Here is a 14,205-nt window from a genome sequence, read left to right on the forward strand (position 1 = left end):
TTCCCACCTTGCAGACAGTCTTTCTCTACAACCTGCATAGTCCAAGAATTTCCAGCCCCGCCCCATTGTATAAAGACTGAATCTATTGCATTTGTTTGGTTTTAAAATGCCAAGAAAACTTAGTGATTTGCTTTAAAAAAAAAAAAAAAACCCATGAAGAAGAATAGAGAATCCTGACAGACACCAACTTAAGCAAGTGATGAAAGTTATAATTAGAGATGTCATGTGGGTATATTTTCCCTCCTGATATGATGTGATAAGGGCACCTTATCTCTGGGGAATTATTTCCAGAAAACTACAGTTCTGGTCCAATTATGAGAAAATAGCAGACAGACCAAAGTTGAGGGACACTGCAAAATACCTAACCAGGGGGTGCCTGGGTGGCTCAGTCAGTTAAGCAGCTGCCTTCAGCTCCGTTCATTATCCCAGTGTCCTAGGATCGGACCTCGCATCAGGCTCCCCGCTGAGCAGGGAGCCTGCTTCTCCCTCTTGGTCTGCTCTGCCTATTTGTACACTCTCTCTCTCTCTAATAAAATCTTAAAACAAACAAACAAACAAACAAACCTAACCAGTACACCTCAAAACTGGCCATCATGAAAAACAAAACAATAACAACTAAGAAACTGTCACAAACCAGAGGAGACCTGAGACACACAGATGAAAAGAGTGTTATACCCTGGACTGGATCCTGGAACAGAAAGAGAACATTAATGAAAAAAAAATAAAATAAAATCTGGAGTTTAGGTAACAATAAGGTACTAATGTTAATTTCTCAGTTTTGGCAAATGTGAGATATTAAACACAGAAGAAACTGGTTGAAGACTGCACAGGGACAATCTATAATATCCGCACAACGTTCCCATCAATCTAAAACTATTCCAAAGTGTCATTTTTTTTTAATTTTAAAAATACATTTTAAAGTATCGAAAATAAAGCTAATGTTAGTCAAACAAATTTCTTGGAGAAAACCATTATCCAACCAACTTGGATTAAGTGTCCATTCTAGACCAAGTAATTGGGAGGAGCAGGCCAAGTCATCCAGCAGAAAGATGTCCCCTGGGTCCCTCATTTGCTCATCTGCCATTTCAGAGAATGGGAGAGGGGGAGAGAAGTAGACAGTTATAAACCAGGCAGTTGTCCAGTTGGTAAAAACATGGAGGAAAAGCTCAAAGTCAAGGGAGTGAGTATTATATTTCAACAATTCTAAGATAAAATAGCCCTCCAAGATAAAATTTAACATTTATGAAGCTGGAATGCTTCTTTCTTTTTTTAAATTTTTTTAAACTAAGATTATTTATTTATTTATTTGACAGAGAGAGAGATCACAAGTAGGCAGAGAGGCAGACAGAGTCAGAGAGAGGGGGAAGCAGGCTCCCTGTTGAGCAGAGAGCCTGATGCGGAGCTCGATCCCGGGACCCTGGGATCATGACCTGAGCTAAAGGCAGAGGCTTTAACCCACTGAGGCACCCAGGTGCCCCTGGAATGCTTCTTTCTTAGCGATATTAATTAATGTTTGGATTTGGTGAAATATAGTAATTTGCCCATGAACATAATAAATCATGAGACCTAGAATTCAAACTTAACCGTCTATTGTGTGGACTCCAAAACAAAACAAAACAAACAAACAAACAAAACCTTTGAATGTCATTCTTTACAGGCTTCCCTTCATATTGGCCACAGTACCATAAAACACTGCTGCTAATTACGTCAACCCAACTGCAAAAACAAACGTGGAATTGAAATCATGGCAAACTTGACCTAAGTGCTTATTATTCTAATAAAATTATCACCAAGACACTATACATAGTTTAAAAATTAGATGGAATTCTGGGAAGTTAGGACAGTCAAGGACCAGGCTTTAGGTTATTTTATGTGCATTATACATGAAATGTCATTTTAGAGATCTCATTTTGATATTTCAGCTTAAAGAGCAAGAAAGAAGATAGATTTATTTTAAAAATAGATTCTTAGCCATGAACCTCATTAGTTTAATGAGATATTATGAAACTAGGAAACGTGGATATTTATTGTTTTACCCCTTTAAGACACCATAGCACGCGATTGAAATATAACCTGAAAATGAGACAAATCCTCCATCAATTCAATTCATAATCACTTCTTCCACACCAGTTATTAGCTAATGGCCATATGAGGCCCTTGTGATATATTACGAAAAGATATACTTGGTTCCTGCTTTCATGGCGCTTCTATTGTATAATTACAAATGAGCTAAGACTAAAAGTTGTAGGAGTTCAGAGAGCCTATGCCCAGAGAATTTCATCTGGTCTAGATGGACAGAAATAGCCTAAAGAATTGGTGCTTAAGCTGAGAGTAGAAAAGCAAGTAGAAACCTTCACTGAGCACTTGCATGCCAGGCACTACATTGTTTGGTTTACCCAACCTGAGAGATACTATTCCAAGTGGCCAGCTCATCATATGTCCAGATCTCTTTCTAGAGATTTTACCTGTAAGCAGAAATTGGAAGTCTGAACATCTATTCTTCCCAAACATCTTCCTACCTGGGATCCTAGCTATAACTTGGGCTCCACCAACCAGAAGCTCCTATTTGACTTTTAAAGTTGGACTTGAGTACGTGGGAGAGACATGCTGAACTTGAGACTTGCTGGAACAGTAATTGCAGGTGTGGCAGTGTCTTCCTGATCTTTGGATAATAGTTAGTGACCTGACAGTATCCCAATCATGGCTACAATGGAGGGATTCTCAAGCTGAAGCTACAAAATCTATGTGAAACTCCACCTCCCTTGTGGCAGAGGTAACTATTCTCCTGGTGGGCAATTTTTGGGGAGTTGTTCTGAAAGTGGTTTCTGAAAACTTAGTATATAGAATGCTCTTCTAACTATTCTAATGATGTTTAAGTACCAGTTCCCTGAATAATTTCTTCTCCATGATATAATAATCACGGTGTGTTCCATCTGCTACTGAGCCATGGGTCAGGCAGCATTTGGCACCAGAAGTGCTTGCAGACCATTAGGAAAGGATATCTAGGATCTGTTGTCCGACCTGGTTTGGCTGGAAGGGTATGAAGTACTAGAAGTCCATAATAGTCACTGGGCAAGTGTTACCTACATTGTAACCTGGGGTTACTTAGATTATGACCTGTGGTTAACTGAAATGAAGTGCCCAATGAAAGTGTTTCTAAGATTCAATTGAGTTGTTCTAGTAATGAAGTCACCTTTGAAAAATCAACAATAATTTGTATAATTACTGAACTAAGATTTTGAGAATCTTCTGTGTTTTTGCAGAATTCATATAGCTTGTGCATAAATTAAACAAGTGAGTTACATGGAGGATATGATTGCAGGCACTACCCTTGCATCTTTCAAATATTTGGTGGTGATACTTTTCTCTATGATTGCCCAAGGATTGTGGTTTTACTTTGGCTTATTATCACTTTGCTAGGGAGTTAAGGACAAGGTTTGGGGGGAGGTTTACTTTGGGGGGAGTGTCTTTCTACCTTGAAAGCATCATGAAAATGTCAGGAAGTTAATTAATAGTTGCTGAGTATACTGTTGTAACCCTTTGCTCAGGGGTGGGGAAATTAAGCACCGAACTGGTTTGCAGAAGCACGGAGCCCCCTGTGACCCTAACTCAGCCCAGAATTTCTATTTATCACTTGTCAGTGGACCACAGTGGCACTCTGGACCAGAATTAAAATGTAACAATCCCCAGAAAGGTTTGGGCCTTCACTATGCCCAATATACAGTCACTCTTGTAAATAGTTACAGGTCCTTTGGGGAAAGAGTAGGAGAAATAATCAAGTATCTACAAGGATGCAAGATTTCTCTCTGAGCGTACCTCAGTTCCGGTGCTATAGCCTCGGTCTGGCAATCAGGTGTCTGAATTATTCACCACTATATTCTCAGCACATTGTTGGCACCTAAAATAAATAAGGATTAAACAGATAGGTGTGTTATTTAAGATACATCCTTTTCTAAAGAATGGTGAAACTTTCATTCCAGCTATCTTCTAGTAGAGATGAAGTTTTTAGTGCTAGGCATTATAATTCAGAAAGGTTTTGAATTCTGCTAAGACAAGATTTGATGTGAAATCATTTGGAGGATGAAGCATGGTTTGGAATGGGTAATAAACATTATAAATTTCTTCAATTCTCAGTGATTTGTGTTTAAAAGAACTTTCATTTACAAAAAAGAACAGAATAATTACTTACTTTCAGAAATGTTAGAAGATATTTGGCACATAGGGCAATGATGATATTCTATTATATACTTATTGTTTGCTTTTACCATTTAATATTGAGCAAACATTTTGTGAAATATGAAAATGGTGCATATTTAATAAGGCAAGAGGTCAAGGAAACAAAAGAAAGGAGTAAACAAAAATGAAACGTCACGAAGACTTGATTTCTTTCAGATTTTGTTGAAAAGGGGGGTATATAGTATTTGTTGCTTATCTAAATAAGAACTGATAAAGAATTTGTTTTTTTTTTACTAAAAATTAAGTTGCATTATTTTAAACTTCTAGAATAAAATATTGGAATGAGTAGAGACATCTTTCTAAATAACAAATATATTATGCCGACAGAGAAGTATCTATACAGGAAACCAAGAATCTACATGTCATATTTTGCTAGTGCAGGGCAGATGAATTTGCTTTACCTACGCACCTCCCACCATCTGTCTGGTATCAGCCTAGATGCCACTTCATTGACACCCCATCCCCACCACTTAGAGTTAGGCTAACCACTCTTCCTAAGCACTCTCATCTTGTCACAGTCTTGCATGCATTCTTCTGTAATGCTTAATGGTTGCAATTTCATATTTTTTCATCTGATGTCCAAATTGAAGAGAGGGGCTATATTTTGTTTCAGATAACATCCCCAACACTCAAAGCATGTCCAGGCACAAAGCAGCCACCAATAAACATGAGTTGAATAAACAAGGAGACAAAACATGGCACTTGATGTCATATCCACTGACCAGAATATCTCAGATTTGAGGCAGAAGGATCTGGTTGCGCAGAGAAACAAGGGTGGAGGTTTAACCATGTTCTTAGAAGACCCACAACCTGGACTTGCTTTTTCTTCTAAGGATCAGCAGCATTTTGAACTTTGGGGAAAAGCATAAATCATAAATGAAATAATTTATAATCTTGACTTCACTAAAATTAAAATCTTCTGCTCCAAAAGATAATAAATGAGAAGATGAATAATAGACTGGAATAAAATATTTTCAAAAGAGACATCTGATAAAGAGCTGTTATCCAAATCATACAAAGAAACTCTTCAAGCTCAACAAAAAGAAAACAGCCAGATTTTAACATGGGCCAAAGACCTTAACAGACACATCATCAAAGAAATTATACACAGATGGCAAGTAAGTATATGAAAAGAAGCCCCACATCATATGTCATCAGGGAAATGCAAATTAAAACAATAATGAGATATCACTTCACATCTATTAGAATGACCACAATTTGGAACACTGACAACACCAAATGCTGATGAGGATGTAGAGCAATAGGAACTCTCAGTTATTGCTGGTGGGAATGCAAAAGGTACAGCTACTTTTGAAAGACAGTTTGGTAGTTTCTAGAAAACAACATACTTTTACCATCCGATCCAGCAATTATGTCCCTTGGTATTTACCTAAAGGAGCTGAAAAATATGTCCACACAAAAATGTGAACACAAATGTTTATAGCAGCTTTATTCGTGATTGCCAAAACTTGGAAGCAACCAAAATGTCCTTTAGTAGGTAGATAGATATACCACATTATATCCAGAGAATAGAATATTATTCATACTAAAAACAAATGAGCTACCATATCATGAAGAGACATAAAGGAATATTAAATGAATATTATTAGTTGAAAGAAGCCAATCTGAGAAGGTTGTATACTGTCTGATTCCTTCTATATGACATTCTAGAAAAGGCAAAACTATGGAGGTGTCAAAAGGGTCAGTGATCCCCGGAGATGGAGTGTGGGAAGGATGAATAGGCAAGGCAGAGCACAGATTTTTAAGGTGGTGAAAACACTCTGTATGATATTATAATGATGGGTATATGTCATTACCCATATGTCTAAACTCATAGAATAGTCAACAAAAATGAACCCTAAGGTAAAGTATGAACTTCAGGTGATTATGATGTGTAAATATTAGTTCATCAATTTTTAACAAATGTACCATGCATAATTTCTGACCACAACATTATGTCATCCTTGTGCAGGGGCCATGCTAATCTTCTCTGTATCGTTCCAATTTTAGTATATGTGCTGCCGAAGCGAGCACTGACCACAACATTATGAAACTTTAAATCAATCACAAGAAAAAATTTGGAAAACCACAAATACATGGAGGTTAAAGAACGTCCTACTAAAGAATGAGTGGGTTAACCAGGAAATTAAAGAATAAGAAAATAAATGGAAACAAATGAAAATGAAAACAAGATGGTCCAAAACCTTTGGGATGCAGCAAAAGAGTCACAAGAAGGAAGTGTGTAGCTATACCAGCCTAACTCAAAAAGTAAGAAAAATATCAAATATACAATCTAACCTTACACCTAAAGGAGCTAGAAACAGAACAGCAAATGAAGCCTAAATCCAGAAGCAGAAGGGAAATAATGAAGATTAGAGCAGAAATAAATGATATAGAAACAAACAAACAAACAAAAGCACCAGTAGAACAGGTCAATCAAACTAGGAGCTGGTTCTTTATGAAAGAATTAATAAAATTGATAAGCCCCTAGCCAGACTTAGCAAAAGGAAAAGAGAGAAACCAAATAAATAAAATCATTAACAAGAGAGGAAGGATCACAAACAACAGGACAGAAATACAAACAATTATAAGAGAATATTATGAAAAATTATATGCCAACAAACTAGGCAGTCTAGAAGTAATGGATAAATTCCCAGAAACATAGAAACTACCAAACACTGGAATTGGAAGAAACAGAAAATTTGAACAAACCAATAACCAGCAAAGAAATTGAGTCAGTAATAAAAAATCTCCCAACTAACAAAAGTCCAGGGTCAGTGGCTTCCTAAGGGAATTCTACCAAACATAGATCTCATCTTCTAATTCACTGGACTCATTGTTATATCTCCTGGCAAAAATATTCTGCCCTTTGGAACAAAGATCTCCAAATCAACAGAATTGAAAATTGCAAGGAAGGCGTCTTTGGTTGTGAAATGAATTCTTTGACGAGGACCAACATTGTACAGAATGCCATGACAGTGAATAAAACATTCTGAAAGTTCAAAAAAAATAGAGAAAATTATTACTTATTCTTCTCAAACTGTTCCAAAAAATAGAAATGGAAGGAAAACTTCCAAAGTCATTCTATGAGACCAGCATTACCTTAATTCCAAAACCAAAGACCCCACTAAAAAGAATTACACCAATATCCCTGATGAACATGAATGCAAAGATTTTCAACAAAATCCTAGCAAATAGTATCCAGCAGTACATGAAAAAAAATTATTCACCACGATCAAGTGGGATTTATTCCTGGATTGTAAGAGTGGTCCAATATTTGCAAATCAACCAAAGTGATGTATCACATTAATAAAAAAAAAGGATAAAAACCATGTGATTCTTTCAATTCATGCAGAAAAAGCATTTGGCAAAGTGCAGTACCCATTCTTGATTTTAAAAAACCCAAAGCAGGGATAGAGAGAACATACCTCAACATCCCAAATGTACCATTTCTGTGGGGGGATGCTGATAATTGGGAGGCTATGCATGTATACAGACAGGAAATGTATGAGAAACTTCTGTACCTTCCTCTCTAGCCTAAGATTGCTCTAAAAAACATAGTCTTAAAAATCTTCTGTCTTTTAAACTTTTTCTATTTTCTATGCCATTGATTTCTGCCATTATCTTTTTTATTCCTTTCCTTCTAATTACTTTGAGTTTAATTATGTTCCTAGCTTAAGATGGTAATTTAGACAATTGATTTTGAGAATTTCTTCTTTCCCAGGACAGGCTTTCTAAAGCTATGTTTTCCACTAAGCACAGCTTTGGCTGTATCACGTATGTTGTGGTATGTTGTGTTTTCACTATTACTGAGTTTAAAATATATATATTTTAAGATTTTATTTATTTATTTGACAGAGAGAGAGAGAGAAAAAACACAAGCAGGGGGGAGTGGGAGAGGGAGAAGCAGGCGCCTTGCTGAGCAGGCAGCCCAATGCAGGGCTCGATCTCAGGACCCTGGGACCATTATTCGAGCTGAAGGCAGACACTTAACGACTGAGCCACTCAGGCGCCCCTAAAATATTTTTAAATTTCTCTGTCTCTTCAAGCCATTGGCTCTTCAGCAGTGTTGTTCATGCTCCAAATGCTTGTAAAAAGGTGTCTACTTCTTACTGATTCCTAATTTAATTTATTTTATATTTTTGAGATATTATATATGCCAGTATATTGACTGTTGCAGTGAATGTCTCACATACAACTGAAAAGTATGTGTATTCTGCAGGTTTTTGGTGTACTGTTCTATAAATATTAATTATGTGGAGTTGGTTAATAGTATTGATGAGATGCTCTGTATCTTCACAAATGCTTTATCCATAATTACTGAGATTGGAGTGTTAAATTTTCCTGTTATGCTATGGATATCTTTCTCAAATTATGAAGGGTTTTGCTCCATCAATTGTGTTGCCCTATTATTATCTATACATATTTAGGATTGCTATGTCTTAGTAATAAATTGCCCCTTTCATTACCAAATAATACTTTTCTTTACTCTGTTTCATAATAATAGTATTATTAATATAAATATTGATGGAATAATACCAGCTCTCCTATGCTTTTATAACAGGTCTTTCTTCATCATTTTTGCTTTTACTCTATGTATGTCTTTGTATTCAATGTATAGATTTTGTAGACAACTTATAGTTGGGTCTTGCTTTTTTGTAATTTTTAGTGTCAATTTCATTTACATTCTGTAAAATTATTGTTAAGGTTTGGCTCAAGCCCACTATCTTCCTATTTGTTTTCCATTTGTGCTTTTGTGTTTTTGTTCTTTTTTTTAAAAAAAGATTTTATTTATTTATTTGACAGAGAGAAATCACAAGAGAGGCAGGCAGAGAGAGGAAGGGAAGCAGGCTCTCCACTGAGCAGAGAGCCCGATGTGGGACTCGATCCCAGGACCCTGAGATCATGACCTGAGCTAAAGGCAGCGGCTTAACCCACTGAGCCACCCAGGCGCCCTGTTTTTGTTCTTTTAGTGCTTCTTTTCTTGTCTTTTTGGGGGTTAACCAACTATTTTCTAATATAACATTTATTTCCTCTACTTATTTCTTAGCTATATTTCTTTTTAGTTTAAAGATTTTATTTATTTATCTGACAGAGATCACAAGTAGGCAGAGAGGCAGGCAGAGGGGGAAGCAGGCTCCCCACTGAGCAAAGAGCCGGACACAGGGCTCCATCCCAGAACCCTGAGATCACGATCTGAGCCAAAGGCAGAGGCTTAACCCACTGAGCCACCCAGGCACCCCTCTTTTTAATTTTTAAGTGGTTGTTATGGTACTATTCCCTTTTTATTAATTTATTGTATTTTAAGTGATTACTCTAAATAATAAAATATATCCTTAAATTGCCAGAATCTAATTCGAATCAGTATTGTACCATTTCACACTATACTGGATATATTCTACTTCCTACCTTTTATTTCAAAATTTTCACTTTCACCTGCATTTCCCACTTCACACTTAGAACAATGTAACTTAATTTACTTGTCAATCTCCTGTACTTTGAGTTATTGTTTAATATCCTTGGCTTCTACATATGTTATAAACCTCACCTTACATTGTTATTGTTTTGTTTTCAACAAAAATTCAATTGCCTTTTAAGGAAAAATGAGGGGGGAAAAACTCAGACTTTTACATTTACTGATTTACCATTATTTTCTGTAGCTCCAACTTTCTACTGACCTCATTTTCTTTTAGCCTAAAAGACATCCATTTCCCATAGCACGTTTCTATCTACAAGATCTTCTATGTTGAATTCCCCAAAATGGCAGTAGGATATTGGTCCTGCTTGCCATTGTTACATAGATTGTTTTTCTAATTTCCCACCAGTTTACGGATTAGCTACCATTAGGACACAGAACCCACATTTAACCTAATCAGCTGTAGATGAACTTTGAGGATGAGTTACATAGGACAAAATATTGCTGACTACAGCTATCTCTTCGACAGAAACTGCGGGTTAGTTTAACCTATAGTATTAATGCCAGCTACCATTAACTGAGAGTTTATGGGGCTTTAGTCTAGTTTGACGGTTATCAGAAATTATTTTGTCTAATCCTCAGAGTTACCTTAAGAGGTAGTTTTTTTTTTTTAAAGATTTTATTTATTCATTTGACAGAGAGAGATCACAAGTAGGCAGAGAGGCAGGCAGAGAGAGGAGGAAGCAGGCTCCCTGCGGAGCAGAGAGCCGGACGCGGGGCTCGATCCCAGGACCGTGAGATCATGACCTGAGCGGAAGGCAGCAGCTTAATCCACTGAGCCACCCAGGCGCCCCAAGAGGTAGTTATTTTTATGTCTCAAAGATATTAAATACATTTTCTAAAGTCACAAAATCATTTGTTGTAGAACTGGAATTCAAGCCTCAGCTGCATAACCTCAAAGACTGCGTATTCTTAAAAACCACGATGCTGTGCCATTTCCTATAAGAGTTCCTGGTTGCTAACAATGCCCAGAGGACCTATTTGAAGATGTGCTGTAAAACAAAAGAATGATGAGTAGAAAACAATTGTTCATGAATGATGAAATTTTAGTTGGGACGTGTTGGCATTAGAACTTTTTAGACATACAGAGCTAACACTAGGTAGATGTCTTACATATGGTTACAAAGTTATTCATAAATGAGTTTTTTACTAGAACGATACAATATGAGCACCAGTGTTGCTTGAAATGTTGAATCACAGTATTGCACACCGGAAACTAATACTACACTATATATTGACCAACTGGAATTTACATTAAAACTTAAAAAAAAGTGTGGTAGAAATGTTAACCATGAATACAGTTATATAAATGTTCTCTTTTCATGAGAAAGTTCTTAGAAAATTTAGTCTTCTAAATATATAATAGAAGGAAGGAAAGAATAATAAACCAAAATTCAGATGAATTCAGAACTCATCTTTGGATGGTGAAATTATATCTTCTTTATTTATATTATTATGCTTTTTTGTATTTTTCAATACAATCCAAAAGATGGCTTTTATCATAAAAATGTATTTCCCCTTTGATGTTATGAAAGGCTCAAAGCACTTGAAACATGTAGCAGCTATGATTTTTTTATTCTGCTAATACATCTGTGCAGGAGATTTTTCCTTTGACTCTACCTAATCCAACCAAAGTCCCCAACCTGCCAGGCTGGTGGGAAATGTAGCCTTAGATACTCCTGGAACTCTCCCTCCTGAGAGTCCTACAAAGGCCCTGGATGTTGTATGAATAGTACATCTGAAGTCCCCATTTTTCATTGATCCACACTGATTACGGCTCACATGGCCAGTGTCCAGGAAGATCTGGTGTTTGAGAGCCAACAGATCTCTCACTATCTTCTCACCCAGCATGTAGGAAACTGCCATTTTCCTGAGGTCCTGCTATTTATTGGATTTATGGCCCGCTTCTGCTTCCTAGGCTTGAGTAAATCATCTCTCTATTATTTCTCTCAAGTCCCTCAAAGCACTTATCTCTCTTCCCTTTTCCCAGTGGGATAAATATCTTTTTAGTAAGGCTTTCACAGAAATGTCTTTAGGCATTAAAAAAAACAAAACAAAGAAACCCCTCCATTTGTTCTTTATGATGAGTAGACAGCCAAGGATTTTTGGCAGTCAGTGCTGAGCAAAGCTTCAGCTAGGTGCTGGAGTTGAAAGGAAGTCACAACCCAGCTGGGAAGATAGGACACCCATATGGAGAAATAATCATCCAGAGAGGGCCAATGATAAATATTAAGTATAAATTGGTTGGTATTAATTTTATTATCATCTCGTCCCAGTGCCTTTAAATCTTTTCTTTACATTTTTACTTCCCTTTATCTGCGTTTTTTTTTTTTTCCCATATGTCCTTAATCAGTATCCTCAGTCCTTTCTCCCAAATGGAAGCAGACAGATTTCTTCCTTCCTACACAGATTACTCAGTGGGTATGTCAGAGAATTTTTATTTTTCTCACAAAGCAAATTAGAAATTTGAAATGTCAGGTAGACAGATGTGTGAAAAGTTCTTGTCAGGTACAGGAAGAGAGATGATTCAACATCTATACATATAGGAAACACAACAGTATTCAGTGCTATTATGTTTCGGAGAGTATAAATCTCACAAATTATTTCAACAAAATCTCTGCCCTATAGAAAGTTCCTCGAGAAATACCACCTTGTTTAAACATTAAAATGATACTGCAACACAACTGACTACCTCTCTCATTTCACCCCCTGAGTTACCAATTTGTGAAACTTTTTATGGAACATTTCTTTCTTCTCTAAATATGCCTTTATTAATGAAAGAAATCTAAGGTTTTCTTAAATGAGCTAGTTTATCCAATACAGTATAATCTCATTTAGCTTTCTTGGTCACCTCAGTGTCTGTCTTTTTAATCCATCAGAGAGGGGGAAAAAATGAGGAAGATAAAGAATAAAGGAATATCTGACTATTTACAATTTTCTAATATCAGAAGATTGGAATGAAACACAGAGAAGCCCATTTAAGCCCCTTGTCTCCCTCCAACATTTCCTCAGTGCTCACCTTTCTTATAACTGTTACCATTTTGAAGTAGACATTGATTCTTAAAATTTCCTATTTTCAGGATCTCAAGAACACAAGAATAGTGTATACGAATGCATTTTGCACTGTGCATTATTTTTCTGAGTTGAAAGAAGATTTCTTCTTGGACATCACAGTTTTAGTATCAAGACTTGGGTTCTAATCCTCACTTGCATTTCTGGACAAGTAGTATCAGAGATGTGACCATTACTCTGTGTTTCGGTTTCCTCGTTATTAGTAAGATGAGGGAGAGACAAGAACCAAGCTCCTAGGACTCAGTTGAGAGGGATATAAGCGCTACTCCAATAGTCACAAAGACTTTAACACAGAAAGTACATACTTGGAATTTTAAAATTCTTTCTTCAATAAAAAGTAAAAGAGAAACTAATTTATGAGTTATATCCAGAGGTTTGGGATTTGTCTGTATATTTTTCCTCTCTTTGGATGTATATCGGATGTCACTAGACAAAAGCTGAAGAGTTCTGAGGAGAGCCTTCTAAAACATTTCTGTGACGTGCTTTCTGCCAAACACGTGATTTGCTTCTACCATTTCTTGACTTTGATGTCTGTTCATAAACTAACTGTGACATCATTTGGTGTTTTGCATCTCAATTCCAAATTATCAGTTGCCCTTCACTACCTTCTATTTTCTCCCGCTGGCTTTGCCATGTGCATGCCCACAACAATTGGCTTTGTTCTTCTTGCCTCTGGAAATTACCCTGGCAGGGATGTCTGGCAGAGTTCAGGACTGTGCTCTCCAAAGGAGCATAGGAAGTAATTTAAAAGCTATTTTGGAGTCAGAGCCAAGGGAAGAAGTGTTAGTAAGATGATTATATTACAGGCTAGTACTTTATAACTCAGTATTTGTTTACTTATTGGACTCTTTTGCTCTTTTCCTCAAAAGAGAGCAAGCTTCTGAAACTTCTTCCGTCCGAAAATGAAAGATAAACCTTATTTAAATTTTAAAAGCATTAGTGGTATCTAAGAGTGTTTGCGGCTCACTGCAATTATTTATTTTTATTTTTACTTTTCTTTTCACTCTTTCAGTTTTAAGTCAGCATTTAATGAAAAAAATGCAATAGATTCTGTGTGGATACCAAGCTGAAGCAGAGGCAGACTATGTATTAAGAAGCATTACCTATTGAATAAAGAGCAAAAATGCTAGAAAATAAAAAAATAAATAAAATGTTAGAGGAATACATCTCATGAAAATTTAGAGGAAAGGGAGATTATTTCCAGCAGGGGAAATTGAGAAAGCTTTTTTGTGGAGGGAGTTGTCCTTTTCCTCTTCCATTATTAATTGGTATTTTGTTGTGCAAAAAGATTCACAGGTGACTAAGAAAGAAATCATGAAATGCCAAAGGATAAGCACAAGGAAACTTATTTAATACAATAAAACGTTTACTTCCAAAGTTTAGCAGTAGAAAGGTGAGCTGGTTAAGTCTATGGTAAGAGT

General features: G+C 36.4%; 1 non-coding gene across 1 annotated transcript; it reads right to left on the reverse strand.

Annotated features, from left to right (window-relative positions):
- Positions 1 to 6,162: 6,162 nt before the first annotated feature.
- LOC123928124 lies at positions 6,163 to 6,270 on the reverse strand. Its single transcript, XR_006815617.1, has one exon. It is a non-coding gene; the product is annotated as a U6 spliceosomal RNA (small nuclear RNA).
- Positions 6,271 to 14,205: the final 7,935 nt, after the last annotated feature.

This window comes from Meles meles, chromosome 1 (assembly GCF_922984935.1).
Source record: "Meles meles chromosome 1, mMelMel3.1 paternal haplotype, whole genome shotgun sequence".
Classification (NCBI taxonomy): Eukaryota; Metazoa; Chordata; class Mammalia; order Carnivora; family Mustelidae; genus Meles; species Meles meles.